The 27,790-nt window shown below is 37.6% G+C and overlaps 1 protein-coding gene and 1 pseudogene across 2 annotated transcripts in view; one reads left to right on the top strand and one right to left on the bottom strand.

Moving 5' to 3' along the window:
- ASIP (agouti signaling protein) overlaps positions 1 to 27,790 on the top strand; it is a 163,434-nt gene that overhangs the window by 1,769 nt on the left and 133,875 nt on the right. For both annotated transcript variants that reach the window (XM_045053311.1, XM_045053310.1), the window contains exons 2-3: positions 1,258 to 1,331; positions 1,592 to 1,719. The gene's annotated coding sequence lies outside the window, so the exon portion shown is untranslated. The remainder of the gene's footprint in view (positions 1 to 1,257; positions 1,332 to 1,591; positions 1,720 to 27,790) is intronic.
- On the bottom strand, positions 22,891 to 23,639 carry LOC101089685 (annotated as a pseudogene).

The raw sequence follows: 27,790 nt of genomic DNA, 5'->3' as shown, positions 1-27,790 counted from the left end.
GCTTTGTCCGATTTTGGTGGTCTATAAAATTGTTTATGTTCAACGGGGCAGCACATCCCAGTTTATGGTACCAGCCTAATTCCCACTATCAGGGGTTGCTTTTCTCCTTTTTAAAAAATTTTTTTTCTTTTAACGTTTTTATTTATTTTTGGGACAGAGAGAGATAGAGCATGAACGGGGGAGGGGCAGAGAGAGAGGGAGACACAGAATCAGAAACAGGCTCCAGGCTCCGAGCCATCAGCCCAGAGCCTGACGCGGGGCTCGAACCCACAGACCGCGAGATCGTGACCTGGCTGAAGTCGGACGCTTAACCGACTGCGCCACCCAGGCGCCTCACTTTTCTCATTTTCACTGTGCTTCATGTCACTTAATACATGTGTTCTACTTTAGGCCTCAAAACAACCATGTGAGACAATCCATAGACATTTAGTAGTCTGCATTGGATGCTAGTCCCTAATCTAAGCTTGGCAGGTAAAATTAGGTCACTGCCTCTAAGGAGTTTACAGCTTATGAGAACACTTTATTAGCCCCTTTTTTTGAATGAGGAAACTGTGCTTTCATGGCACTGATTAGTCCAAAATCACAGCCAGCAAAAGAGGGAACCTGGGGATCCAAGTCCAGACAATCTGATGTCAGCAGCTGTCCCTTTACCATCCCGAGAATCGGCATCCCTATGGAGGCTGCAGTAGCTGAAGATGACTGAGGAGGCACTGCAGCCTCCTTAGGGCCAGATAATTCTTTGTTGTTGGGAGTTCTGTGCATAACAGGATGTTTACCAGCATCCCTGGCCTCCATCGTGTCAGTGGCACCCTGCCCCTAGTTGTGACAACCAAAAATGTCTCCAGACATTACCAAATCACCTGTGGTTGAGAGCCACTGGTGTCTACCATTTATCTCCTCCTGGGTCTTTGAGAGGTAACAAACATTTGGGGCATGAAAATCCCCAAACCATTTTGAATGGGGAGATCTTGAAAAGAGAGAGAAACAGTGTGCCTTAGGTTTTGGAAAGCCTATTCAACTAGAAAAATGAAGACTGAGACAAAGCATAGACAAAGGAAGTGGGGAAAAAACAGAGAAGTGATCAAAGTGGAGAGGAGCTCTTAGGAAATCACCCTTCAGTTATTCAGTTCACACTAACAAAGACACAAAAAGTCTTAATGAGGCCTCATAGGACCTCTGATCCATGTTTGGGAAATGCTAGTATGCTTAGCAAATAGTCTTGACCACTTTTCTGAAAAGATTTCTTTTCCATTACAGCGTGGTCCCAAATCTGACCTCCCTGAGCCGGCAACTTGCAAGAGACTCTTCAGAGATTTCAGGTATCCCCCAAGGTAATAGCTTGTTTTTCAGGAAAGCCAAGATTCCCTGGGGAGCTGACAAAAATCACAAAGTAATGGCAGCTAAGCTTTTCCAGGTTTTCGAAGAGATAGATCCTACTTAGAGTAAGCTAGTAAGTGAGAGTATCAGCACAAATAATCACTTGTGTCTTCCTAACCTCTTTCATCTAAGAATCTCTGCAAAATATATAGACATTTATTAATTTTCTTCTCATTACAGTGAGGGAAATCGTTGTGATTTTTCTGTTTTATAGATACAGAAGCCAAGTTATGGAGTCCACAATGAATAGTGAGAAATCCAGAAATAGACTATTGGTATATTCACTCTGGGCCATTCTTGATGCTCAGTACCACTCCAGATCTCCAGCTACTCAATATAAAGGTAATGATAATCCTTCAAGTATATACAAAATTTTATGTTTTCATAGGCTTTAAAATAATCCATAGTGTTGGGGCACCTGAGTGGCTCAGTTGGTTAAGCATCCGACTCTTAATTTTGGCTGTCATGGTTCATGGGTTCGAGCTCCGCTTTGGGCTCCACACTGGCAATGCAGAACCTGCTTGACATTCTCTCTCTCTCTCTCTCTCTCTCTCTCTGAAAATAAATGAATAAAATAAACTTTAAAATAATCCGCAGTCTCTTCACTTGGCCCATAAAATAGCAGGCCTATAGAGGCTATGACTTAAAGAAAATTTAACAGTGATGGTATTTGAACCGGAACCCAGAGCTCATGATTCTTAATCCTGTACTCCTTCTACTTGGTAAGCAAGCCCATATATCCTTGTAGGTGATACTTAATTTACAGAAAACATAAGATATTCTAATCCATATAGAAATCCAAACCTATGCAACCCTTTCATCTATTTGCACATTATGTGGAGTTTTTTTAAGAGTTAGCTTGGTGAAGAAAGAGAACAGTCACTGAGATATTAATAAAAAGCATCTGGCAACTCTGAAATTAAATTAATCTTTGGGTTGCTGTAGTAAGCAGAAGGCATAGTGAGGCTCCCTGCAAGGAAGTCTTGAATAGAATTGACCTTTAGGAACTAAATTAGTAGAAATGAATTATTAATTAGTTAACCATATATAAAAATGACTTGTAAAATAATGTGTCACTGAGGAGATTTAGGAATTATCAATTCTAAGAAAGTTAACCAGGTTGTAGTCTAATGAAAATACACCTCTAAATACTGTCATTATGTTAATGATTCCTAAATTCATATTTACAACCCAAACCTCTCCACTGAGTTCCAGCCACAGATATCCAAGTACCTACTTTTTCTATGTTTGTTTGTCTCAGAGAGATCTCAAAGTTACTGTGTTTAAAACAGAATTCTGGGTATTTTCTGCTACATGTCTTCCTCATCTCATAAATTAAGGGCACTGCTCTCTACCCAGATGCTAGTTAACTCACTTTCTTCCTTTTCCTTGCCCTCTTCATCCAATTCATTATCAAGTCTTGTTGATTCTGTGTCCAAAATAAATCTGAAATCCAACCACTTCTATCTCCACTGCCACTAGTTTAGTCCAGGTGACTTTCTTGGATACGACATTCTCCTCTTGACCTTTTCCTTTATAACACTTACCATAATTTGTTTAATTTATTGGTCAGTTGTTTACTTGTGATTTTCATAATCTCACTTCACTTCTAGAGTATATATAAATTCCTTGAGCATAATTTGTTGAATAATTAAATTAATGGATGAAAATCCAATAGTATTGAAATTTTAACATGATTTCTTATAGTGATATAGTTGAAGTTGGAGCCTTTATTTAACAATAAATGATTAAAAAAATACTGAAACTTGGATGGAACTGGAGGGTATTATGCTAAGTGAAATTAGTCAGAGAAAGACAAACATCATATGACTTCACTCATATGAGGACTTTAAGAGACAAAACAGATGAACATAAGGGAAGGGAAACAAAAATAATATAAAAACAGGGAGGGGGCACAACAGAAGAGACTCATAAATATGGAGAACAAACTGAGGGTTACTGGAGGGGTTGTGGGAGGGGGGATGGGCTAGATGGGTAAGGGGCACTAAGGAATCTACTCCTGAAATCATTGTTGCACTATATGCTGACTAATTTGGATGTAAATTTTAAAAAATAAACAATAAATTAAAAAATAAAAAAAAATACTGAAGCTAACATAATAAAAATCAACTATGTTGCGATATGTCTAAAAGTGTGTTAGAATTGAAATGGTTCACCTGGAATCCAGAAAGAGAATCCTCAGCTTGGATACATCCATGTTTTCTTTCCTTTTCTTTCTTTCCTTTCCTTTCCTTTCCTTAGGAGAAATAATCTTTTTTGTTAATGTTATTGAAATATAATTAACATACAGTGTTATGTTAGTTTCAGTATACAATGTAATGATTCAACAATTCTATACATTACTCAATGCTCCTCATAATAAGTGTTCTCCTAATCCCTTTTATCTGTTTCACCCACCTCCCCTCCCCACAACCACTAGTTTGTCCTCTATATTTAAAAGTCTGTTTTTGTGTTTGTCTCCTTTTTTATTTGTTTTTTCATTTGTTTCTTAAATTCCACATATGAGTGAAATCACATGGTCTTTTTCTTTGTCTGACTTGTTTCATTTGGCATTGTACCCTCTAGGGCCATCTGTGTTGTTGCAAACTGCAAGATCTCATTCCTTTTTATTGCTAATATTCCATTGTAGGTATGTACTGTGTCATCTTTTTTTTTAGCTTAATTTATAACTTTATTTATTTACTTATTTATTTTAACTCCAGATAAATACCACATCTTCTTTTTTTTAATGTTTATTTATTTTTGAGTGGTGGGGAGGGGCAGAGAGAGAGGGAGACACAGAATCTGAAGCAGGTTCCAAGCTCTGAGCTGTCAGCACAGAACCTGATGCAGGGCTCGAACTCACAAACTGCGAGATCATAACTCAAGCCGAAGTTGGACGCTTAACTGACTGAGCCACCCAGGTGCCCCTACATCTTTTTTTATTCATCTATGGATGGACACTTAGGCTGCTTCCATATCTTGGCTATTGTAAATAATGTTGCAATAAACCTGGGTGTACATATAGCTTTTGGAATTTGTGTTTTTGTTTTCTTTGGGTAAATACCTAGTAGTGAAATTATTGGATCATATGATAATTCTATTTTTACAATTTTTTGAGGAACCTCTATACTGTTTTCCATAGCGGCTGCACCAAATTACATTCCCACCAACTGTGCACTAAGGTTCCTTTTTCTTTACATCCACACCAACAGTTGTTATTTCTTGTGTTTTTGATTCTAGCCATTCTGACAGATGCAAGATGATATCTCATTGTGGTTTTGAATTGCATTTCCCTGATGATTAATGATGTTGAGCATCTTTTCATGTGTCTGTTGGCCACCATTTGTATGTCTTCTTTGGAAAAATGTCTATTCAGGTCCTCTGCTCATTATTAAATCAGATTATTTGGGAGGGGTATTTTTGGTGTGGAGTTGTATACATTCTTTGTATATTTTGGATATTAACCCCTTATAGGATATATTATTTGCAAATATCTTCTTCCATTCAGTAGGTTTCCTTGTCGTTTTATTGATGGCTTCCTTCACTGTGCAAAAGCTTTTTATTTTGGTGTAGTCCCAATAGTTTAATTTGCTTTTGTTTCCCTCATCTGAAGAGCTAGAAAAATGTTTCTATGGCTAATGTTAAAGGAATTACTGCTTCTATGTTTTCTTCAAGGAGTTATGGTTTCAAGTCTCACATTTAGGATTTTAATCCATTTTGAGTATATTTTTGTGTATGGTATAAGAAAGTGGTCCAGTTTCTTTTTTTTTTTTTTCTTCTTTTTTTTTTTTTCATGTAGCTGTCCAGTTTTGTCTGCACCATTTGTTGAAGAGACTGTCTTTTCCCCATGGTATATTCTTCCTCCTTTGTCAAAGATTAATTGACCATATAAGCATGGGTTTATTTCTGGGCTCTCTATTCTGTTCCATTGATCAATGTGTCTGTTTCTGTGCTAGTACCATACTGTTTTGATTACTACAGCTTTGTAGTATGTTGTGATGGCCATGTTTGTTTTCATCCAGCAATGTTCAGGAAGAGAAATCATAAATCCAAAGAACATTGTTAAGCTATTCATTACAATGTATACCTGTTCTAGCACACAGATATACCTGTGGCCAGAATGAAATGGACTTTAAAATCATCCACCTCTTTTTTTTTTCTGATCATTCACCAAAGAACATTTTGATAATCAACTTAGATTCCCTAGTAATGAAATGCTTTGGACAGCAAACACGAATATTTCAGTCACTGGAAAAATATATCCCATGCTAGAATGTAACTCTGTGAGGGCAGGAAATTGTTAATCACAGCTGTGTCCCTAGAACCTAGAACAGTGCTTAGCACAAAGTAGATTCTTTGTGTTCGATGAATGAATGAACATTAGTAAATTAGAATTATACTTTATACCACATTTTCTTGTGAATTTGGTTATTGTAAGTCAATCCCCAAATATCTCTTCCATGCTAGATGCATTAGGAATATCAGATTTTTGGTCTTGAAGGCCAAATATGAGAACTTGAACTCTAGTGCTCTACCACAAGTGTCTGCAAGACCTGATTTGGTTAACCAGCTGACCTCCTTTGATGTCTCCTTCTTGATTCTCTTTGACTTCAATTCATCCTCCATCTAGCTCACAAGTTTTATTTTAAGAAACCCAATCATATTGTTCCCCTGCCTAAAAATCAGTTAATTCTCTGTTACCTTCAGATAATAACTATCTACAGTCTACTTCTCCAGCTTTCCTACCACTTTACTCTCTACCCTTCTTTCTACTGTCTATCAGGTATTGTCAGTTCCAGCCACACTGAGTTACTTTATATTTCCTGAAATGCCATTTCTCTGGCTGGAATGTTCATCCCTCCTCTTCCTAGGTGATGAACTCCATTCTTTAAGATCCAGCTTAAATGTTACTTCTTAAAAGCTTATGACTTCTCTAGAGGGGAAAAGCTATTTATTTCTTCCTGATTGTTTTCTCTCTTTCCCCTGCAACAGCCCTTATATATTATAGCTACCTTTGAGATCCTGCAGGGCAGGATCTGTCTTATTTATCTTTCCTTGCTTCCCAAATACTTTACACATGTTTCTGAATGCAAGGATCCATATGGAGTGATAAGCATGTGTGCTAATAACTAACTTGCAACAGCCTGAGCTTCTTACACATAGTCTCCTTCCCAAGGAAGAATACGAAACTTCTCAACTGTATCGGGTTTTTGTTGTTGTTGTTGTTTTTAAAAATTTTTAACGTTGATTTATTTTTGAGAGACAAAGCATGAACAGGGGCAGGGCAGACAGAGGGAGACACAGAATCTGAAGCAGGCTCCAGGCTCTGAGCTGTCAGCACAGAGCCTGATGCGGGGCTCGAACCCATGAACCATGAGATCATGACCTGAGCCAAAGTTGGATGCTTAACCAACTGAGCTACCCAGGTACCCCTCAACTGTATTGTTTGAAACAATTGGGTATGAACATAGTCAGGAAAGAAAGGTGCTTTACATACTCTCTTTACGAGTTACCATAAAAGGTTTTTTGTCTTCTTGACATATCAGCAGACTCTTAGAAAGGGGTGATTCAGTGCACCATGTATACACTCAGCACCTTGGATTATCGCTACTCATTGTATATCTTACTGCCTTGCTCTTGAGAGACTTTGTAACCCCAACACTTTCATAGTGTCTGGTACTTATTGGGAGCACAATAAATGTTTATTGAAAGAATGTATGAATTAATAAATGAAATTCAAAAATTAATTTCTTCCTCTCTTCTTTTGAATAATTAAACCCTCCCTTTAAAAATGTTTGAGGTGCCACTTGCTCTTTAAAGCCTTTTGTAATCATCCCCTGTTATAATTTTACCCTTCTCCGTCTTCATGTAGCACATATTATTTACACCATGCTGTCTTGCATTTTTAAGTGCATATGTTCTTTCTTCCTAGCTAGATTGTAAAATTCTTTTTATTAAAAAAATTTTTTTAATGTTTATTTATTTTTGAGACAGAGAGAGACAGAGCATGAACAGGGGAGGGTCAGAGAGAGAGGGAGACACAGAATCTGAAACAGGCTCCAGGCTCTGCGCTGTCAGCAGAGAGCCCCACGCGGGGTTTGAACTCACGGACCGCGAGATCATGACCTGAGCGGAAGTCGGACGCTTAACCGACTGAGCCACCCAGGCGCCCCAAGATTGTAAAATTCTTGAGAGCAGGGACTATATGTACTGTTGCATCCTACAGTAGTGTCTTAAATCTAGTACGATTTTAATACTGCAAATTCTTGGTAAGTTACCCATGGTCATTCAGTGTCTTGTCATCTCAGAAGACTGCAAAACTCTGAAGATAACCTCTGAAGATACTACCTCACATCCATTAAGATGGCTATTATAAAAACAGAGCAAAACAGAAAACAGAAAAGGACAAGTGTTAGCAAGGATGTGGAGAAATTGGAACCCTTGTGCACTGTCAGTGGGAATGTAAAATGGTACAGCTGCTATATATAGCTGTTCTTCAAAATAGTATAGTGGTTACTCAAGAAATTAGAATTACCGTATTATCCAACAATTCCACTTGTGGTATATACCCAAAAGAGCTGAAAGGAGAGTCCCAAAGAGATTTTTGTACACCTACGTTTATAGCAGCATTCTTCACAGTAGCCAATAGTGGAAGCAACCCAAGTGTCTGTTGGTAGATGGACGGAAAAACAAAATGTGGTTATACATTCAGTGGAATATTATTCAGTCTTAAAAATGAAGGCAGTTCTGACACATATTGCAACATGGATGAACCTTGAGGGCATTATGCTGAATGAAATAAGCCAGTCACAAAAAGACAAATATTATATACTTCCATTTATGTGAGGTACCTAGAGTAGTCACTCTCATAGAAACAGAAAGTAGAATGGTGGTTGCCTGGGGCTGGGGGCAGAAGAAAGGGGAGTTGTTATTTAATGGTGGCAGAGTTTCAGTTTTGCAAGATGAAAGAGTTCTGGAGACTGGTTGCACAACAATGTGAATGTACTGAAATGAAACGTACACTTAAAAATGGTTAACATAGGGTGGCTCAGTCGGTTAAATGTCCGACTTCGGCTCAGGTCATGATTGTGATTGGTGAGTTTGAGCTCCTCTTCAGGCTCTGTGCTGACAGCTCAGAGCCTGGAGCCTGCTTTGGATTCTGTGTCTCCCTCCCTCTCTGTGTCTGCCCCTTCCCTGCTGGGAGTCTGTCTCCTTGTCTCTGAAAAATGAATAAACATTAAAAAAATGTTTTTAAAAATGGTTACCATTGTGAATTTTATGTTATTAAAAAAGATAACAGCACTGAACAGGGAGTCAAAAGACCAAGGTTATTCTTGGTTGTTTCCCAGTGACCAATGAATCTTGTGCAAGTTACTGTTTTTACTTGTGTCTTGATTTCTTCATCTTTAAACAGGATAATATTATTAATAAAGCCTCCTTGGCTTCTGGGTTTCTGTGAGGACCAAATAGAAAAAAAGAAAAAAAAAAAAACAACAACCAACAACGCTTAAGATAATTTTTTCAGTCGTAGTTTTTGTGGCATTCCAGTGTCCCTGATCTCTTTTAATAGTCATCACAAGTTTCACATCCTGTTTTATAACAAAATATTCCTAAAGATGCCTCAGCAATAACCTGTTACCACTTGAAAGGATATGTATACTGAACTCTTAAACTTTGGACTGCTTACCCTATAATTTAGTTCCAGGAACACAGCAAATAAACAGCCTTTATGAGGACTATAGATGACCTAAGATGTTAATTACTAATGTGGTTTAACATTAATTGAGGAAATACAAGCTTAGGATTTTCATGTGAGCATGAGAAAGCTGGTTCCAAATTTGGGAGGTATGAGGTTAATATCTGCTTAGTGTCTACTAAGCATCAGGCTCTATAGCAGATGTCTTACATGTGATATCTCATTTAATCTTCACAAAAGCCTTGATAGGTTAATAATATTATACTCTTTTTTTTTTTTTTTTGAGAGAGCGAGAGAGAGAAAGAGCACAAGCTGGGGAGAGGGGCGGAGGGAGAGAGAGAATACTTTTCTTTTAATGTTTATTTATATGAGAGAGAGAGAGAGAGAGAGAACGTGGGGGAGCAGCAGAGAGAGAGGGGTACAGAGGATCCAAAGTAGGCTCTGTGCTGACAGCAGTGAATCTGATGCGGGGCTCAAACCCACGAACTATGAGTTCATGACCTGAGCTGAAGTTGGGACACTCAACTGGCTGAGCCACCCAGGCACCTCAAGAATCTTTTTTTAAAAATGTTTATTTATTTATTTTGAGAGAGAGCATGCGCACATGAGGGAGTGCATGCATGCGTGAGTTGTGGGGGGTGGCGAGAGAGAGAGGGAGAGAATCCCAAGCAGGTTCTGTGCTGGCAGTGTAGAGCCCAATGTGGGGCTTGATCCCACGACCTTCGGATCATGACCTGAGCGGAAATCAAGAGTCAGAAGCTCAACCAACTGAGCCACCCAGGTGCCCCCTATATTCATTTTATGAACAGGGAAAACGAAGCTCAAAGAGGTTAAGTCATTACCCAAAATCACACAATGAATGACAAAGATGGAATTTAATGCCAGCTCTGTATGACTGAAGCCCATATTCCTTATATTGTGTCACATTGCCTCTCAAAATATATTTGACTATGCCTATTAGTAATATAGTCAATAATAATGATGTCATTAGTAATTAGTAATTAGTAATATAGTCAATAACAATGATATATGTTTATTGTGTATTTATACATTTATGTCAATTGTCTTACTTGGTCATTACAAGTAAGATAGGCTGTGTAGGGATAATTGTCACCATTTTACAGATGATGAAAAAGTCAGAAAATAACTTACATAAATCAACCAATGAATGACTATAACAGCACTTGAAAATAGGTACTGCAATTCTCAGACTCATGCTTTTTCCACATTAGCCTCATGAGCACAGAATTTTATCTTTGAGTTTTCTGGTTCTGGAATTTTTATAGGAGCAAAAGAGTAAGGATCTTAACAGCCTGGCAATTCTTCTTATATATGGACAGATTAAACACATGTGTTCATCCCTATTCCCTTCCCTATTCTCTTTAACTCACTCAAATGACAGTGAGTTAATATTTTAAAATTTATCAGCACAGAAGGACAAAGAGAGTAAGAAAGACAAAAGCAGATAAGGGATGATGTTAACACATTTTTGGAAGATGGAAAGTTGAGCTAAGAAAACGATTCCAAATGCTTGAGAGGCATATATTAACAAGAGGCAAGCAAGTTCCTATTGCAGAACACTAGAATGTCAGGAGTTGGAAGGAGCAAATAAGAAAGCAGCAGAAATATGTGAGGGGCTGAAAAGGGAGACTGGTTAAAGGTTTATATAAGAAGTTAAGTTACCAGGTCCTGTCCTCACCCTGCTCAGTTAAGTGACTACCCCTCCATTTCTTTGGCAGAACCCTGGGGTTTATTCTGTGGGGGAAAAATGAACTAGAGAAGCTCCAGACTGAGATACAAGGCCCAGCTAAAGATTATAGCTGAGGAGACCAGGATGGGAGGATACCACACTGAAAACAGATCAAATGAATGTCTACTTGCTAAACGATGAAACTTGCCAAGCCCTCTCACTCTGTTTCACTCCAGGAATACTGATGGCAAGGCTTATATTCCCTAGGCAGGAGAGCAGAGAATTAATTTTGGGAAAAACTTAAAATTGGGTAACCCCAGAAACAAGATCTATAGATACTGACACTTGAGGGTCTCCCAACAAAGCAAATAGGGCCCCACTTTATCATCTTACAATAAAGCCCAAGAACTGACAAACTCTTCCTCTTAATACAGAGCTTCCAAATACCTTTGTAGTGACTCACTCTTAAATATGAAGGGACAACAAAGATCACCAAATAGTTGAGGTAAACCTTCACCAAGAAAGGCAGCATCAAATTGAAATAGAAGAGGAAAGAAAAGAGAAACTCAGAGGATAAGAGAGATAATATAGAGAACAGAAGAATATATATATTTTTTAATTTTTTTTTCAACGTTTATTTATTTTTGGGACAGAGAGAGACAGAGCATGAACGGGGGAGGGGCAGAGAGAGAGGGAGACACAGAATCGGAAACAGGCTCCAGGCGCTGAGCCATCAGCCCAGAGCCTGACACGGGGCTCGAACTCATGGACCGCGAGATCATGACCTGGCTGAAGTCGGACGCTTAACCGACTGCGCCACCCAGGCGCCCCCAGAAGAATATATTTTTAAAAACAATAAGCATCTTCTGAGAGATAGTTATAAGATAGTGCATCCATAAAGTAATGACAAGATGCTCCAAAAAAAGGGATGATCAGAGGATAATAGCTCTAGGAAATTAAAAATATAATAGCAAAAATAAACAATTCAAAGTAGTATTTATATATAAAATTGAGGAATCTCCTGGAAAAGAGAACAAAAATACAGAAATGGAAAATAAGAATGAAAAGATAAATAGAGGATGAATCCACAAGGTCCAACATGAGGCTAATAAGAGTTCTGGAAATATGGAAGAAATGGAGGAAAGGAAATTATCGAAGAAATTATGAGAAGATCTCTGATAATTGAAGGACATGAGTTTCCAAACTGACAACCGACTAAGTGCTCAGCATAATGTAGGGGAAAAAAACAAAATAAAAAACACTATTGTAGGGGCACCTTGGTGGCTCAGTTGGTAAGTATCTTGATTTCAGTTCAGGTCATGATCTCATGGTTTGTGAGTTCGAGCCCTGCATCAGGCTCTGCGCTGACAGTGCAGAGCCTGCTTGGGATTCTGTCTCTCTCCCACTCCCTGCCCCTCCCTCCCCCCCAAAATTTATAAATAAACTTGAAAAAAAAGCCACAATGGCACATCATCATGAAATTTCTAAATACAAGAGATAAAAAGAATCTTGGTGATGGGAAGTGAAGAGGGAGCAGGGAAAGGGAAATGCATCATTTATAAAAAGAGTAGATCATAAGAGTCACGTATATCTTAATGTTAACACTGGTTGCTAGAAGACAGTGAAACAGTGCTTTCAAAATTTGGAGAGAATATTATTTTCAACTTAGAATTCTATACTAAGTCATATTATCAATCAAGTGTGGGGGCAATTAAATATATTTTCAGGCATGCAAGGATCAAAAATTTACTACCCATCTCCTCCCATATTTTCCTGGGACAGTACTGGAAGATATGCTCTACTGAAGCAAGAAAGACAAAGATATAAATTTTAGGAGAGGAGATTAGCCAAGGCAAGAGGCAAAAGAAAGTCCCAAGATGACAGCTATATAGCAGACCTAGGGAGGAACAGTCCAGACTGAAGGAAGGAATGTTTCAGTGGAGTGTTTCCAGTGAAACTGATAGAGTATCTGACATGTTTGTCTATGTTGAAATAGTTTAGGCATTTTTACATTTCTGGAAGAACTAGTGATAATAATACAGAAAATTTGGCAAACCAAAAACTGAGGCAATTATTAATTCCAAGAACAAAAAGTTGTATAAGAAAGTAAATGTACATAAGAGACTCTTAAAAACTGAGTCTCTTGATGGGGGGTGGGAGGGAGGGGAGGGTGGGTGATGGGTATTGAGAAGGGCACCTTTTGGGATGAGCACTGGATGTTGTATGGAAACCAATTTGACAATAAATTTCATATATTGAAAAAAAAGAAAGTAAATGTAATCATAATAGAACTCATTATTTTTTTGAGAGAGAGAGAGTGCATGTACTCACAAGTGGAGGAGGGGCAGATGGAGAGGGAGAGAATCTTAAACAGGCTCCAGGCCCAGCACAGAGCCCAACGTGGGGCTCAGTCTCATGACAGTGAGGTCATGACCTGAGCCGAAATCAAGAGTCAGATGCTGAACGGACTAAGCCACCCAGGCGCCCCATAATAAAACTAATTGATCCAGGATGCCTGGGTGGCTCAGTCCATTTAGCATCTGACTCTTGATTTTGGCTCAGGTTGTGGTCTCATGGTTTGTGAGTTCCAGCCCCACATACAGCTCTAAGCTGGCAGTGTGGAGCCTTCTTGGGATTCTCTTTCTCTCTCTCTCTCTGTCTCTCTCTTTTTGCCCCTCCCTGCCCCCCTCTCCAAATAAATAAATAAATTTAAAAAATTAAAAAATAGAAATAATTGATCCAGAATCAAACCACACTTATAGAGTCATAATAAGGTCAACATGGAACATTGATTTAATTTAAAATATTGAGATATAACTATTGGGAGGCTAGAGGGAAGGAAAGTATAAAGTGTTGGATCTTTATCTTATAATAGGTACTTTTTAAAATTTACAAATCAAGAAATAGCAGTATAAATATTTTACTTAGGAAAATGTTGGTAAATATGGAAAGAAGCAAGTAAAAGAGTCTGGGAGGGTGTCTCAGGCTTTGAGGAAGCCACTGCTTTTTTTTCCCTCCTAAGACTTGTGTGTGTGTGTATGTGTGTGTGTGTCTGTTAAAATACATTCCTGCTTTGTTTTGTTATGAGTCTTGTAGTTCCACATGATTTTTTTTAAGCACATAAGTTTTGAAGTATTTAATGCATTACCTTGATAAGCATTTAAAATATCAAAGAAAGAAACAGAGAAATAGATAAAGGAAGGAAGGAAGGAGGGAAGGAAAAAAAAGGAAAGGATAGGAAACGATAGGAAAGGAAAGGAAAGGAAAGGAAAGGAAAGGAAAGGAAAGGAAAGGAAAGGAAAAGAAAGGAAAGAAGAAAAGAAGAAAAGATTTAGTGTCCATTTAGACCTGTTACATAAAATAACATTATGAATTTCCTTTATAGAGAAGTCCTGGAGAAATACTAGACATTATTGGAGATATTTGAGAAGAATAAAACCCTAACTATTTAGGTCATTGTCTTTGAAGTATTGTGCTTAGTTGGGGTATCACAAATGCTACTCTTCCCAAAAATGGGAGAAATAAGGTGGAATGCTAAAGCACTGCCATCTTCTGAGTTCTCATCAGTGTTACTGGCTGATTTTTTTGAGTTATGAATTCAGTGAATGTCATAGATCTCTGAAACCTCAGAAAGATGTTATCCTCAAGATTAATGTCCTGAGACTGTGTTATATATGGAATTGAGAGATATATAGTTAAGTCTCCATTTTATGACTTATTGGCTGTATTATTATTTCTGGCCCTCCTGTTTCTTCTGCTTACTCTGGAAGCTAAATTGCAATGAATGATGTTCAAAAAGTGCTGCTTTATGCTAAGTCCCTCTGATACTAAACATGCTCTAGTGTACTTATTAGGGATTATTCAGTCTCTTCTATTAAACTGTAAGAACTTCAAAAGTACCAACCACAGTTCACCCTTGAACAATGCTGGGGGTTAGGGGTATTGACCCCTCATGCAGTCAAAAATGTGCATATAACTTTTGACTCCCCAAAGGCTTATGAATAGCCTACTGTTGACTGGAAGCCTTACCAGTAAGATAAACAGTCAATTAATACATTGTATGTTATGTGTTATGTACTATAATCTTAGAATAAAGTAGGCAGAGAAAAGAAAATGTTACTAAGAAAATCATAAGGAAGAGAAAATACATTTACAGTACTATACAATATTTTTTCTTTATTATATTTTTATATTTAAATAAAGTTATATCATCATTCTCATATACAGATCACAGATCCACAACAAAGATAGACATTTTACAAAATAAGAACAGCATAATTAAAAGCCTATTTCTATAATTGGGCATTTCCCCCATAAAAAGATTATCTCTGTCTCATATTCTTGAGTACTTTTGTTATTAGAGATATTCCATTTTCAACTTTTACAATTACAATTACTTTTACCATTAGGTCTACAATAACCATTATAGACCTAATGGTTATTTCAAATCTACTCAGAGTTAATGTAGTTCACCATCCCAAACAATGGTTAACTTAGTTACGTGAAATCAAGTTCCTTAGATACTAATTTTGAAAAAAATCTAGAGAGGTAAATCTGCTTCACAAACTTACACATGGTACTGTAGGCTCAATTCAAAATATATTAAAGCTGTTCATTTCCTTTTGATTATTAGCTTTATTATAGACACTAGTGGGTTAACTGAATTATAGGCTTACATTATAGTTGTTAGCTTTAGTTTAGTGGAACAGTATAACAGTCCTGACTCTTGTTTGGGACAAAGCTGTCCTCGGAACCTCAGTTTCCAAAACAAATAGTAGCAGAAGTCATTGTTTTCCAAGAGATTTGGTGAGTAGGGTGGAAGCGATGTGATGATAACATATGACTGATCACACTACTGTAACAGATAGCTGGGCAACTACTTTACTCTGGTCTGCACTCTCCAACTTCTCTTGGAAGTTTTTCCTAGTCCACCTTAGGTTTTTTTTTTCTTCCCCTGTGTTGGCTACTGATGTGTGCCTGTGACTCACTTGTACAACACTTCCTAGTATTTGGTTGAAGGAAACTTCATTCTTTGTGTCACTGAAGCCAAATATATAAAGTCAAGTTTGACTTCTTTCTCTCCCATAGCAAATCTGTCAGCAAATCATACTGACTGTACCTTGATAGTAATTCCAGAACCTGAACACTTTCCACTACCTCCACCTACTATTCTTGCCCAAGTCATTGTATCTCTAGCCTGGATTACTTCAATAACTTCATGAATATATGTTCTTTATGCTTCTATCTTTGCCCCTAACAATTGATTATGTTAACCATAAGTTAATTCATAGAATTCCTTTGCTCAGAACTCTGCAATGGTTTCCATCATGACCAAGAATAAAAACCAAGCCTATATGACATATGTGTTCTAGTCCATTTTATTTCTTTGACCTAACTTCCTCTCTTCTATTCTACAATGGCCTTCTTGCTATTCCTGAAGTTGTTTAGGCATGCTGCTGCTGTTGATCCTTTGCCTTAGCTACTTCATCTCCTAGGATACTTGCCCTCAGATATCTACGTAGCTAATACACATCCTTCATGTCTTTACTATACTGTATTTTTGATAGTGTAGTTTATGTTGTCTGTTTACAAGATGAATCATCTGTTAGTACTTATATCAGTATTGTCTCATATGATACAAAACACTGTAGATGTTATACATATTAATAATACTAGACATCAAAATGAAAAGGTAATGTGAAAAAGAAATTTATATTTATTTACAGGTATAACAATCCATGCACTGATAATGAAGAAGCAGCAATATGGTCGCTTCATGGTAACCTAGCTTGTACATTAATGAATAAATTGTTATAAAAGTTTTATGGCATATAGTATTATAGTCATAATACTATCTGATAGTATAATACAGTATTAGAAACATTGTTACATTAAAAAAACTTAATTGTGATGATAGGCTGACATGCAATTACAAGCAAGAGAGACATACTGTTTGGTAATATAATTCTTTGAAAGCAAAGTTATAATACGGTAAGAAAACAAACACATTATTATTTTATATTAAACATCACTCACGTCATGCCTGTGTAGGGATAGGTTATCCACTTCTATACAGATCTTGCACATGAAGAATACTTAGGCAATGAATACTATATGATGAATACTTAGGCAATAATGGTGATGACACTAAAACATCTCATACTGTCCTTGCCAACAGTTATTAGGTGTTCACTCACACATGTACACATTAGATAAGTTTATTAACAGCATGATGATTATTTACTATTTATTAAGTGGAAGTATATCAGCATAAAATCTTCATCATCATTGTCTTCATGTTGAGTAGGCTGAGGAGGAGGAGGAAGAGGAAGAATTGTCCTTCTGTCTCATGGGTGGCAGAGATGGAAGTGGTGGAGGAGATGGATGCAGAGGCAGGAGAGGCAGGCAGGTGTAACTTTACGGAAATACATTATAATTTCTGTCTGATTTTTTTTTTCTTTTTCAGTTCTCAAAAAAATGTTTTGCTATATGGAACCAATTCTTCTTCCACTGTTTGTTTTAGTTTCAGTGTCCATATCATAGAAGGGTCTATGTCATAAAAGAAGTTAAAAGCAGTCATGAGTAATCAGAACCCTTCTGCCAGATTGTCTAATGTCAATTTTTTTTCTGGCACTGCTTCTTCTACGTCTTCTTCCTCATCGTCTAGTACTGATACAGAAACACTCATCCCCATCAAGTCATCTTCTTTTAATTCCTCTGGTGTCATGTCTACTAGCTCTTGAATTTATCCAAGATTCATATCCTGAAACCCTTCACCCGCCACATTTTTTTTTTTTTTTTGCCATATCCACAATCTCTTTCATGGTTTCCTTGATTGACTCTGTTGTAAATCCTGTGAAGTCATGCACAATATCTGGACACAGTTTTCTCCAGCAGAAATGTATTGTTTTGGTCTTTAATTATTTTCACAGCTTTTTCTATAATAACAATGGCATCTTCAATGGTATAATTCTTCCAGACTTTCATGATGTTCTCTTTACCAGGGTTCTCTTTCATAGCATTGACTATCCTTTCCATAGAGTATTGTGTCTAATGAGCCTTGAAAGTCCTATGACTCCCTGTTCTAGAGGCTGAATTAGAAATGTTGTATCTGGGGGCAAGTAGAATAGTTCAACACCTCGGGTATTGAATTCATGGGGTTTTGGGTGGCCAGGGTATTGTGCAATATCAAAAGAACCTTAAAAGGCAGTCCCTTACCAGCAAGGTGCTTCCTGACTTTAGGGACAAAGCACTGATGGAACCAATCCAGAAAAAGGGTTCTCATTGCTCAGGCCTTATTGTATAATCACAAGACTGACAGCTGGTGTTTATCTTTTCCCTTCAAGGATTGGGAACTAGCAGCTTTATAGATAAGGGCAGTCCCCATCATAAACCCAACTCCATTTGCACAAAACACTATCCCTTCCTGCCTTAAATCCCGGTGCTCACTTCTTTTCCTTACTAATAAATGTCCTTTGAGGTATTTTTTTTTCCAGAATAGGGTACTTTCATCTTCATTAAAAAAAACTGTTCAGAAGATAGCCTTTATCTTCAATGATTTTTTTTTAACTTTAGAGAGAGAGAGAGAGAGAGAGAGAGAGAGAGAGAGAGAGCATGCACAGTGCAAGCAGGAGAGAGGGCAGAGGCAGAGAGATAATCTCAAGCAGGCTCCATGCTGATTGTGGAGCCCAACACAGGGCTTGATCCCTCGACCCTGGGATCATGAACTGAGCCAGAATCAAGAGTGGGATGCTCAATGCAGCCACTCTGAAAAACAGTATGGAGGTGCCTCAACAAATTAAAAACAGAACTACCCTATGACCCAGCAATTGCACTACTAGGTATTTATCGAAGGATACAGGTGTGCTATTTTGAAGGGGCACATGCATCCCAATGTTTATAGCAGCAGTATTGACAATAGCCAAAGTATGGAAGGAGCCCAAATGTCCACTGACTGATGAATGGATAAAGAAGTTGTGGTATATATGTATACAATGGAATATTACTCAGCGCTCAAAAAGAATGAAATCTTGCCATTTGCAGCAACATGGATGGAACTAGAGTGTATTATGCTAAGTGAAATTAGTCAGTCAGAGAAAGACAAATATCATATGACTTCACTCATATGTGGAATTCAAGATACACAACAGATGAACATAAAGGAAAGGAAGCAAAAATAATATAAAAACAGAGAGGGGGACAAAACATAAGAGACTCTTAAATACAGAGAACAAACTGAGTGAGGGTTGCTGGAGGGGTATTGGGTGGGGGATGGGTTAAATGGGCAAGGGCATTAAGGAAGACACTTGTTGGGATGATCACTGGTGTTACATGTTAAGTGATGAATCACGAAATTCTATTCCTGAAATCATTATTACACTATATGTTAACTAATATGGATATAAATTAAAAATAATAATAATTTAAAAAAAGAGTGGGACACTCAACCAGTTGAGCCACTCAGGTGCCCCATCACCTCAATGATTTTCTTAGTGGTATCTGGGAACTTGTCTGCTGCCTCTTGGTCAGCAGAAGCCGTTTCTCCTGTTACCTCGACATTAAAATTTTTTTTTTAATGTTTATTTTTAAGAGATAAAGAGAGACAGAGCACGAGTGGGGAGGGAGAAGAGAGAGAGGGAGACACAGAATCCAAAGTAGGCTCCAGGCTGTGAGCTGTCAGCACAGAGCCTGATGCAGGTTTCGAACCCGCAAGATCATGACCTGAACGAAAGTTGGCGCTTAACTGACTGAGCCACACAGATGCCCCTACCTTGACATTTTTTAAGCCAAACCTTTTTCTAAAATTATCAACCCATCCTTTGCTGACATTGAATTCTCTAGCTTTGGATCCTTCAGCTTCCTTTTGCTTTAAGTTGTCATATAGTGACTTTGCTTTTTCTCGAACCAGAGTCTGTAGTAGGTATTCCTTTCTTATAGCAGTCTTGTATCCACATAAAAGCTGCATTTTCGATACAAGATAAAAAGGTATTTTGCAAAAAAATGAAAGGCTTTTGCACCTACTGTCATAGCTGCAGCAATGGCTTTAGGAATTTCCTTTTCTTTCTTTCTTTCTTTCTTTCTTTCTTTCTTTCTTTCTTTCTTTCTTTCTTTCTTTCTCTTTTCTTTTCTTTTTACAGTGGTCTTTACACTGAATTCATTTTTCTTGAAATGGTGGCAGCTGCAGCTGCTGAATTCAGTCTATGGGACATATCAAGCAATTCATCTTTTTCTTACAATGTCATGACTTTGTTCTTGGGAGCACCTCCAACATCACTAGTGGCACTATGTATGGGTCCTATGGTGTTACTCAAGATTCATGGTATTGCACTAAACACATGAAAACACACCAGAACTGTGAGAGATCACTTTTTATTGAGATTGGCAATTTACTGGAGAGATGAATTGCGCATACAGATCATTTTAAATGGATATTAGCAACCCTTGACCTCACCGCAGTAGCAACAAGAGATGGCTATAAAACTATTACAGCAGTACAATATATACTACTACAGTTAATTTTATGCTGTTATGATTTAACACTGCAGCTTTATGTTGCTTACATTTCTTGACTGTGGATGGCACCACGTATGGTCCGTAAGTATGTGCATTAGTTTTGATAAATTTTAACTTTTCGTAATAGACTTGTGTATATTTTGGGGGGAGTACCTGATAAAATAGACTAATACCTACATATATTTTATGCATTTGTGACATACATAGCTTTTAAATTTTTTCAATATTTTTAGGCTACACAGTATACCTGAAGGTTTTTTTTTTTTAATTTTACTTCTTATTTTTTTAAATTTACATCCAAATTAGTTAGCATATGGTGCAACAATGATTTCAGGAGTAGATTCCTTAATGCTCCTTACCCATTTAGCCCATCCCCCCTCACACAACCCCTGCAGCAACCCTCAGTTTGTTCTCCATATTTATGAGTCTCTTCTGTTTTGTCCCCTTCCCTGTTTTTATATTATTTTTGTTTCCCTTCCCTTATGTTCATCTGTTTTGTCTCTTAAAGTCCTCATATGAGTGAAGTCATCTGATTTTTGTCTTTCTCTGACTGACTAATTTCACCTAGCATGATACCCTCCAGTTCCATCCACGTAGTTGCAAATGGCAAGATTTCATTCTTTTTGATGGCCAAGTAATACTCCATTGTATATATATATATACCACATCTTCTTTATCCATTCATCCATCGATGGACATCTGGGCTCTTTCCATCCTTTGGCTATTGTTGATAGTGCTGCTATAAACATGGGGTGCATGTGTCCCTTTGAAACAGCACACCTGTATCCTGTGGATAAATACCTAGTAGTGCAATTGCTGGGTCGCAGGGTAGTTCTATTTTTAGTTTTTTGAGGAGCCTCCATACTGTTTTCCAGAGTGGCTGCACCAGCTTGCATTCCCACCAACAATGCAAAAGAGATCCTCTTTCTCCGCATCCTCGCCAACGTCTGTTCTTGTCTGAGTTGTTAATGTTAGCCATTCTGACAGGTGTAAGGTGGTATCTCATTGTGGTTTTGATTTGTATTTCCCCGATGATGAGTGATGTTGAGCATGTTTTCATGCATCGGTTGGCCATCTGGATGTCTTCCTTGGAGAAGTATCTATTCATGTCTTTTGCCCATTTCTTCACTGGGTTATTTGTTTTTTGGGTGCTGAGTTTGATAAGTTCTTTATAGATTTTGGATACTGACCTTTATCTGATATGTCACTTGCAAATATCTTCTCCCATTACATTGGTTGCCTTTTAGTTTTGCTGATTGTTTCCTTTGCTTTTTATTTTGATGAGGTTTATTTTGATGAAGATTTTTATTTTGATGAGGTCCCAGCAGTTCATTTTTGCTTTGGTTTCCCTTGCCTCTGGAGACGTGTTGAGTAAGAAGTCGCTGCAGCCAAGATCAAAGAGGTTTTTGCCTGCTTTCTCCTCAAGGATTTTGATGGCTTTTTGTCTTACATTTAGGTCTTTCATCCATTTTGAGTTTATTTTTGTGTATGGTGTAAGAAAGTGGTCCAGGTTCATTCTTCCGCATGTTGCCGTCCAGTTTTCCCAGCACCACTTGCTGCAGAGACTGTCTTTATTCCAGTGAATATTCTTTCCTGCTTTGTCAAAGATTAGTTGGCCATATGTTTGTGGGTCCATTTCTGGGTTTTCTATTCCGTTCCATTGATCTGAGTGTCTGATCTTGTGCCAATAGCATACTGTCTTGATGATTACAGCTTTGTAGTACAGCTTGAAGTCTGGGATTGTGATGCCTCCTACCTGCAGGTTTTTTTCAAAGTGTCACAAATCACAAAAAAAACTTTCCAGTATGTTTATTGGAAAAAAATCCATGCAAAGTGGATCCACACAGTTCAAACCTGTGTTGTTCAAGGGTCAACTATATATCTTTGCCTCTGAAATTTCCCACATATCCTGTTATTACTGTTCTCAGCTTCTAATAAGCAATAAATCAATGTTTCCACAGATTTGTTGACTGGTATTGTGAGGAAAATATTTGTCATTAAATGTTCCTGTAATTCTGTACTTAGAAAAGACAGAAAGTGCCATATACTCCAGGAAAATTCTATTTTCATTGTTAAATTTAGGCTTAAATTGGGGCTAAACAATAAAGTAAAAACAAAGTAATATGTTTTCTTCCAAAGGAAGATTTCCTTAATCATTTATATTTTTATAAGACAGATTTTATCTAAAACACAGGAGTACCCCCACAGATTTGGTAAACTTAATTCCTATTCTTACTTCTATTCAGTTCTTATGAGTGTTAACAGAAGAATTTGTCACCCATATAAACAAATAAAAGTATGGCATAGTAGGATGAAGCCTGATGAGGGAGATATAAAGAGAGTTTTTCTGACCTGGAAATGTATAAACAGAGTAAGACTTCATTTGTTCAATACCTAGAATATTAGAACTTCAGATCACCTTCAGAAATTTAAAATACACTTTAGAAAAATAAAAATAAAATAAATATAAGTAAATTTATAATGCTAACCTTTTCGTATATGTTAGAACATAATTTTTCAATTAAGGCCATATTATTATGCCTAATATTTATTGAATGCTTTCTTTTGAACACTCTTCTAAGCTCCTTAATATATTATCTTATTATTATCATTTTTTTACTAGGCAAAGAACTTTATTAACCTTGTTTCAAACTTTATCCCCAGGCTTCTTCAGCTTAATTAGCTGCAAAGAATGAATTGTGTATAAGCAAAAACTGAAAAGAGCTGCAGTGTCCAAGGGGCTTGGGCTTAAAAATATTAGAGATCTAGATTTTATCAGATCCATGAACAAAATGTTTAAAAAGCAGTCATAATGTAAAATAGCAGCTCCCAGTAATTGCTTCAAGTTTTTTCTTCTTCAGAAGTTGACTCAATTCAGTTTGCTTCATTCTTGGAAGCTTCATCAAAATTCTCCACAAGATCTGGAACTTTATCATCATCCTCATCATCATCATCTCCAGTAGCGAGTGGTGCCTTTCCATCCCCAGATTGTTTGGGCAGAGCTTCAACCAATCTTCTTAAACTAGCCAGACTGTCTGCACCAAGTTGGTTTAAGATACTGGGGAGCATTTCTGTCAGCTGCTTTGTCTCAGCATGGCCTGTAATGGTGAAAGCGTTTGCCTGAACTTTAGGGTTGTTAAAGTGGATCACTGTTCCTTGGTTTGTGAGTATATTCATTTCTGCAATACCAGAGATATTATTTACCCCTAACTTCTTTAAGGAGAACTGAAGTTTTTTGTCATATGCTGTAGCTGTTCTATGAACCACCTTCTTCTTTCAGGGAGCAGTTCCTTTCCCACCAATGCACACTGGTGCTTGCAGTTTGGCAAGTTTCTACTGGTTTGTGATAGTTTCTTTCATCTTGTTAGAGTGGATGTGGGCCATGCGGGGGACTAGGGTTGGCGCTCAGGGGTCTCAGGTGGACCAGTTGAGATTAGGTGTACACATGTAGGGACGCAAGATGGCAGCTAGATTTTTTTTTTTTTTTTTTTGCCACAAACAACCCTGTTAAATAGGTATCATCATTATCCCCATTTTACAAAATAAGAGACTAAGTAATTAAATACCATCTTCCAGATATGATCTGATCAGTTCCTAGATATTTTACGTTGTTTTTTTTTTTTTTAAGTAGGTTCCACATCCAGTACAGAGTCCAATACTGAACTTGAACTCATGACCCTAAGATTATGACCTAAGTGAGATCAAGAGTCAGATGCTTAAATGACTAAGCCACCTAGGCACCTGGATATTGTACATCATTTAAATATGACCACTTTTTTTTTTCTTTAAAAAAAATTTTTTTTAATGCTTATTTATTTATTTATTTATTTGACAGAGAGAGAGGCAGAGCGTGAGCAGGGAAGGGGCAGAGAGAGACACACACACAATCCGAAGCAGGCTCCAGGCTCCCAGCTGTCAGCACAGAGCCTGACATGGAGCTCAAACTCACAAGCTGTGAGATCATGACCTGAGCCGAAGTCTGATGCTTGACTGACTGAGCCACCCAGGCACCCCCTTTTTTGATTTTTATAGCAGCTATGTCATACTGCTAGTTTACCTTTGAAGGGTTTTTTTTTTTTTTCAGTCTGGTTCTAACTCACCATTTTAGTTATATCTCCTATCTTGATGTTAAATATTAATGCTGAAGACATAGGTTACGTACCTTTCCCTAATTTGCTGATAAAAATGTTGAAGGGACAAGGCCAAGTGTGGCCCATTACTATAGACCTTTGTCCAGGTCACATGGTCCTTCTATGTAGACAGCTACAAATTCAACTAACTGTACTTCTCAAGTAGTACCTATTTCTCCTATGTATCACCACTGTCACCATGAGATAATCTGTCAAATACAAATCTGAAATCAGGATACATCATACCTAACTAATGGAGGATGTCCTTCATCTGTTTGCCAGCTATATCCATAAAAGAAATGTAATTTATTTGGTATGACTTGTTTTAATTAACTCGTACCCATTTCTATATTTTACCTTTCTCCAAGTGTTCACAAATCATCTGTTTCATTTTAGGGTATTGCAAAGAATTAAAGTCACTAACTGGGCTGTCATTTCTAGAAATCATTTTTCCCCTATGTGTAATAATTAAGGTCACCTTTACATTTTTCTAGATTCCTTATTGTCCTTGATTCCTGGTGATTACTGGGAGTAACTCTATGATCTCACTGGTAAAATCTGAAGAAACTTGGAATGAAATCCTAAACTATAAGAATTGTCCTTCTTAGGAATGACCCAAACCTTCCTTACTATCTTATTTTCTAAATTGCACTTCAGTTTCCTCATAATAGTATTAAACTCCTTCCATTTTAAGATTGTTCTTCTTGGTGGAGCCATCTGACCTGGTGGCTTTTATTATTCTCCTACCTATATAATCACTTTTTGGCCTCTTTATTTCTAGCTTCCTCTAAGTATTTCTTCTCAGGTTCCTAGTTTCCCAATGTACATTGCTACTTCTTTCCTATTAGATAACTCTTCTAAACAAAAAATATCTTTGGATCACTTGGGTGGCTTAGTCAGTTGAGCGTGTGATTTCAGCTCAGGTCATGATCTCACAGTTTGTGGGTTAGAGCCCTGCATTGGACTCTGTGCTGACAGTTCAGAGCCTGGAGCCTGCTTTGGATTCTGTCTCTTTCTCTCTCTCTCTCTGCCCCTCTCCCATTCATGCTCTGTCTCTGTCTCTCCTCAAAATAAAAATAAACGTTAAAAAAATTTTTTTAAATATACCTGTATGTAGCCTTATTCTTTTTTTAAAATTTGTTTGTTTGTTTGTTTGTTTAGAGAGAGAGAGTATAAGCAGGGGAGGGCCAGAGAGAGAGGGAGAGAGAGTCCCAAGAAGGCTCTGCACTGACAGCACAGAGGCCTATGCGGGGCTCAAACTCACAAACCATGAGATCATGACCCGAGCTGAAACCAAGAGTCAGATGCCCAAATGACTGCCATCCAGGCACCCCACATGTAGCCTTATTCTTTTTGAGAAATCTCTTTTCCTTGCTCAAGGTCCCTTCCACCCAATAACCTCACAAAGCAATAGTCTCTTTCTCCTCTGAACTTTTATAGTACTTTATTTATGCCTGTCTTTTTATATTATTTGTCATGTTCTTTCTAACATTAGAGTTGTCTGCACTCATTTCCTGTTTACTAGAATCTAAACCTCTTAGGACGAGAACCAAATTTTACACCTTTATGTATTCCAGTTAATTTAATACCTGCACATAATAAATACTCAGGGAGTGTTTGTTGAATTAACGGAATAGACAAATGAATAAATGGAGTCCTATCTGCTGGTGTGCTGGAGCCTGCCTGCTCTTACTGGCTTTTGAATGCTAATTTTCAGAAATTTTGCTACAGGCTGTTAAACAGTTCGTAGCTTGAAAACTGGCCATGGTAGAATTATTTACACCACTGTTTTGTTGCACATCAAAACAGAGCTTTTTTACTCCCTGGAAAGCCAATTATTGTTAAACATTTATATTATTATCAAACATTTACCAGTATACCAGTGGTTCCATTCCTCCATACTAGAAAATTGTATATACCTCTTTGAGTTAAAATTAAACATATGGCTCATTTCGAAGAGTGTCTGACTGTTGAGCTCAGGGTTGTGAGTTTGAGCCCCATGTTGGGTGTAGAGATTACTTAAATAAATAAAACTTTAAAATAATTTTTAAGTTTATTTATTTATTTTGAGAGAGAGAGTGCAAGTGGGGGAGAGGCAGAGAGAGAGAGGGAGAGAAAGAGAATCCCAAGCAGGCTCCACACTGTCAGTGCAGAGCCTGATGCAGGGCTCAAATTCACGAACCCCGAGATCATGACCTGAGCCAAAGTTGGATGCTTAACCAACTGAGCCACCCAGGTGCGCTTTAAATACCTAAAACTTTTTAAAAAATTAAACTTGGGGCACCTGGGTGGCTCAGTTGGTTGGGCGACTGACTTCGGCTCAGGTCATGATCTCGCAGTTTGTGAGTTTGAGCCCCGCATCGGGCTCTGTGCTGACAGCTCAGAGCCTGGAGCCTGCTGCAGATTCTGTGTCTCCCCCCCTCTCTGACCCTCCCCTGCTCACGCTCTGTGTCTCTCTGTCTCTGAATAATAAATAAACATTAAAAAAATTTTTTTAATTAGATTTATCATGAAAAAAGCTGAAAGACTTTCTAAGCCATCTATTCCATTTACAACATTTTACAGATAAGGAAACTGAGGTCCAGAGAAGTGAAGCAGTTTGTGCATGTCACATGTCCAGGTAGTGGCAAAGCAGAAACTAGATTCCCTCTCTCCAGTCTCCCACTCATTTCTTCTTTTCATACTACCACATTGACTTCGTTTTTATGCTGTTTATCCTCGCTTTGTTCCTTGGTATAGCCCTAAATAAGGCCAAAAGTATTGTTCTAAACATAATCATTTTTAAGGGTTCCAGTGAACAGAATACAGCTTTCTCTTCCCTTTTGTTTCTTTGCAGACAGATTTAAATTAACACATTTGTTTTGGAGAAAGAGTTGATCCTGTTTCTGAGTGTTACACGCTAAGGAAAAAAAAAAGTTTTGCCTTTAATGTTTCCTTATTGGCCAGTTAAAATAAAACATTTACATTGTTTTATTGAATAAAAAGAGATTTCATTTCATTAAAGTGCACTATATGAAACTTAGGAAGAGGTTTGTGAACTTTTCTTGCTTGCTCCCCAAGAATGATTGGGAATACCAGGCTATAACAATTTTGTTTCTTCCACGGTGGCATGTACTATCTTCCTCACTGACCTCTCTTGTATTCTAAAATTCTCATTATTAGTTTGACTATCTGGGATCAAGGTGTTAAAATGCACAAATGCTACCTAGGAGGAAATGCACAAAAAACCATTATTAGAACCCTACAGCAATAAAAACAGGACAGATATTTTGTGAATTTGAAGGGATAAGGGTGATAAAGAGAGATCCAAGATAATGTAGAATTGTCTCAAACTATCTGAAAGCCAATCAAATAAAAAAGGATTTAGATTTAGTCTGTGAG

Source organism: Felis catus, chromosome A3 (assembly GCF_018350175.1).
Source record: "Felis catus isolate Fca126 chromosome A3, F.catus_Fca126_mat1.0, whole genome shotgun sequence".
NCBI lineage: Eukaryota > Metazoa > Chordata > Mammalia > Carnivora > Felidae > Felis > Felis catus.
This window is presented reverse-complemented; position numbering and strand designations above follow the sequence as displayed.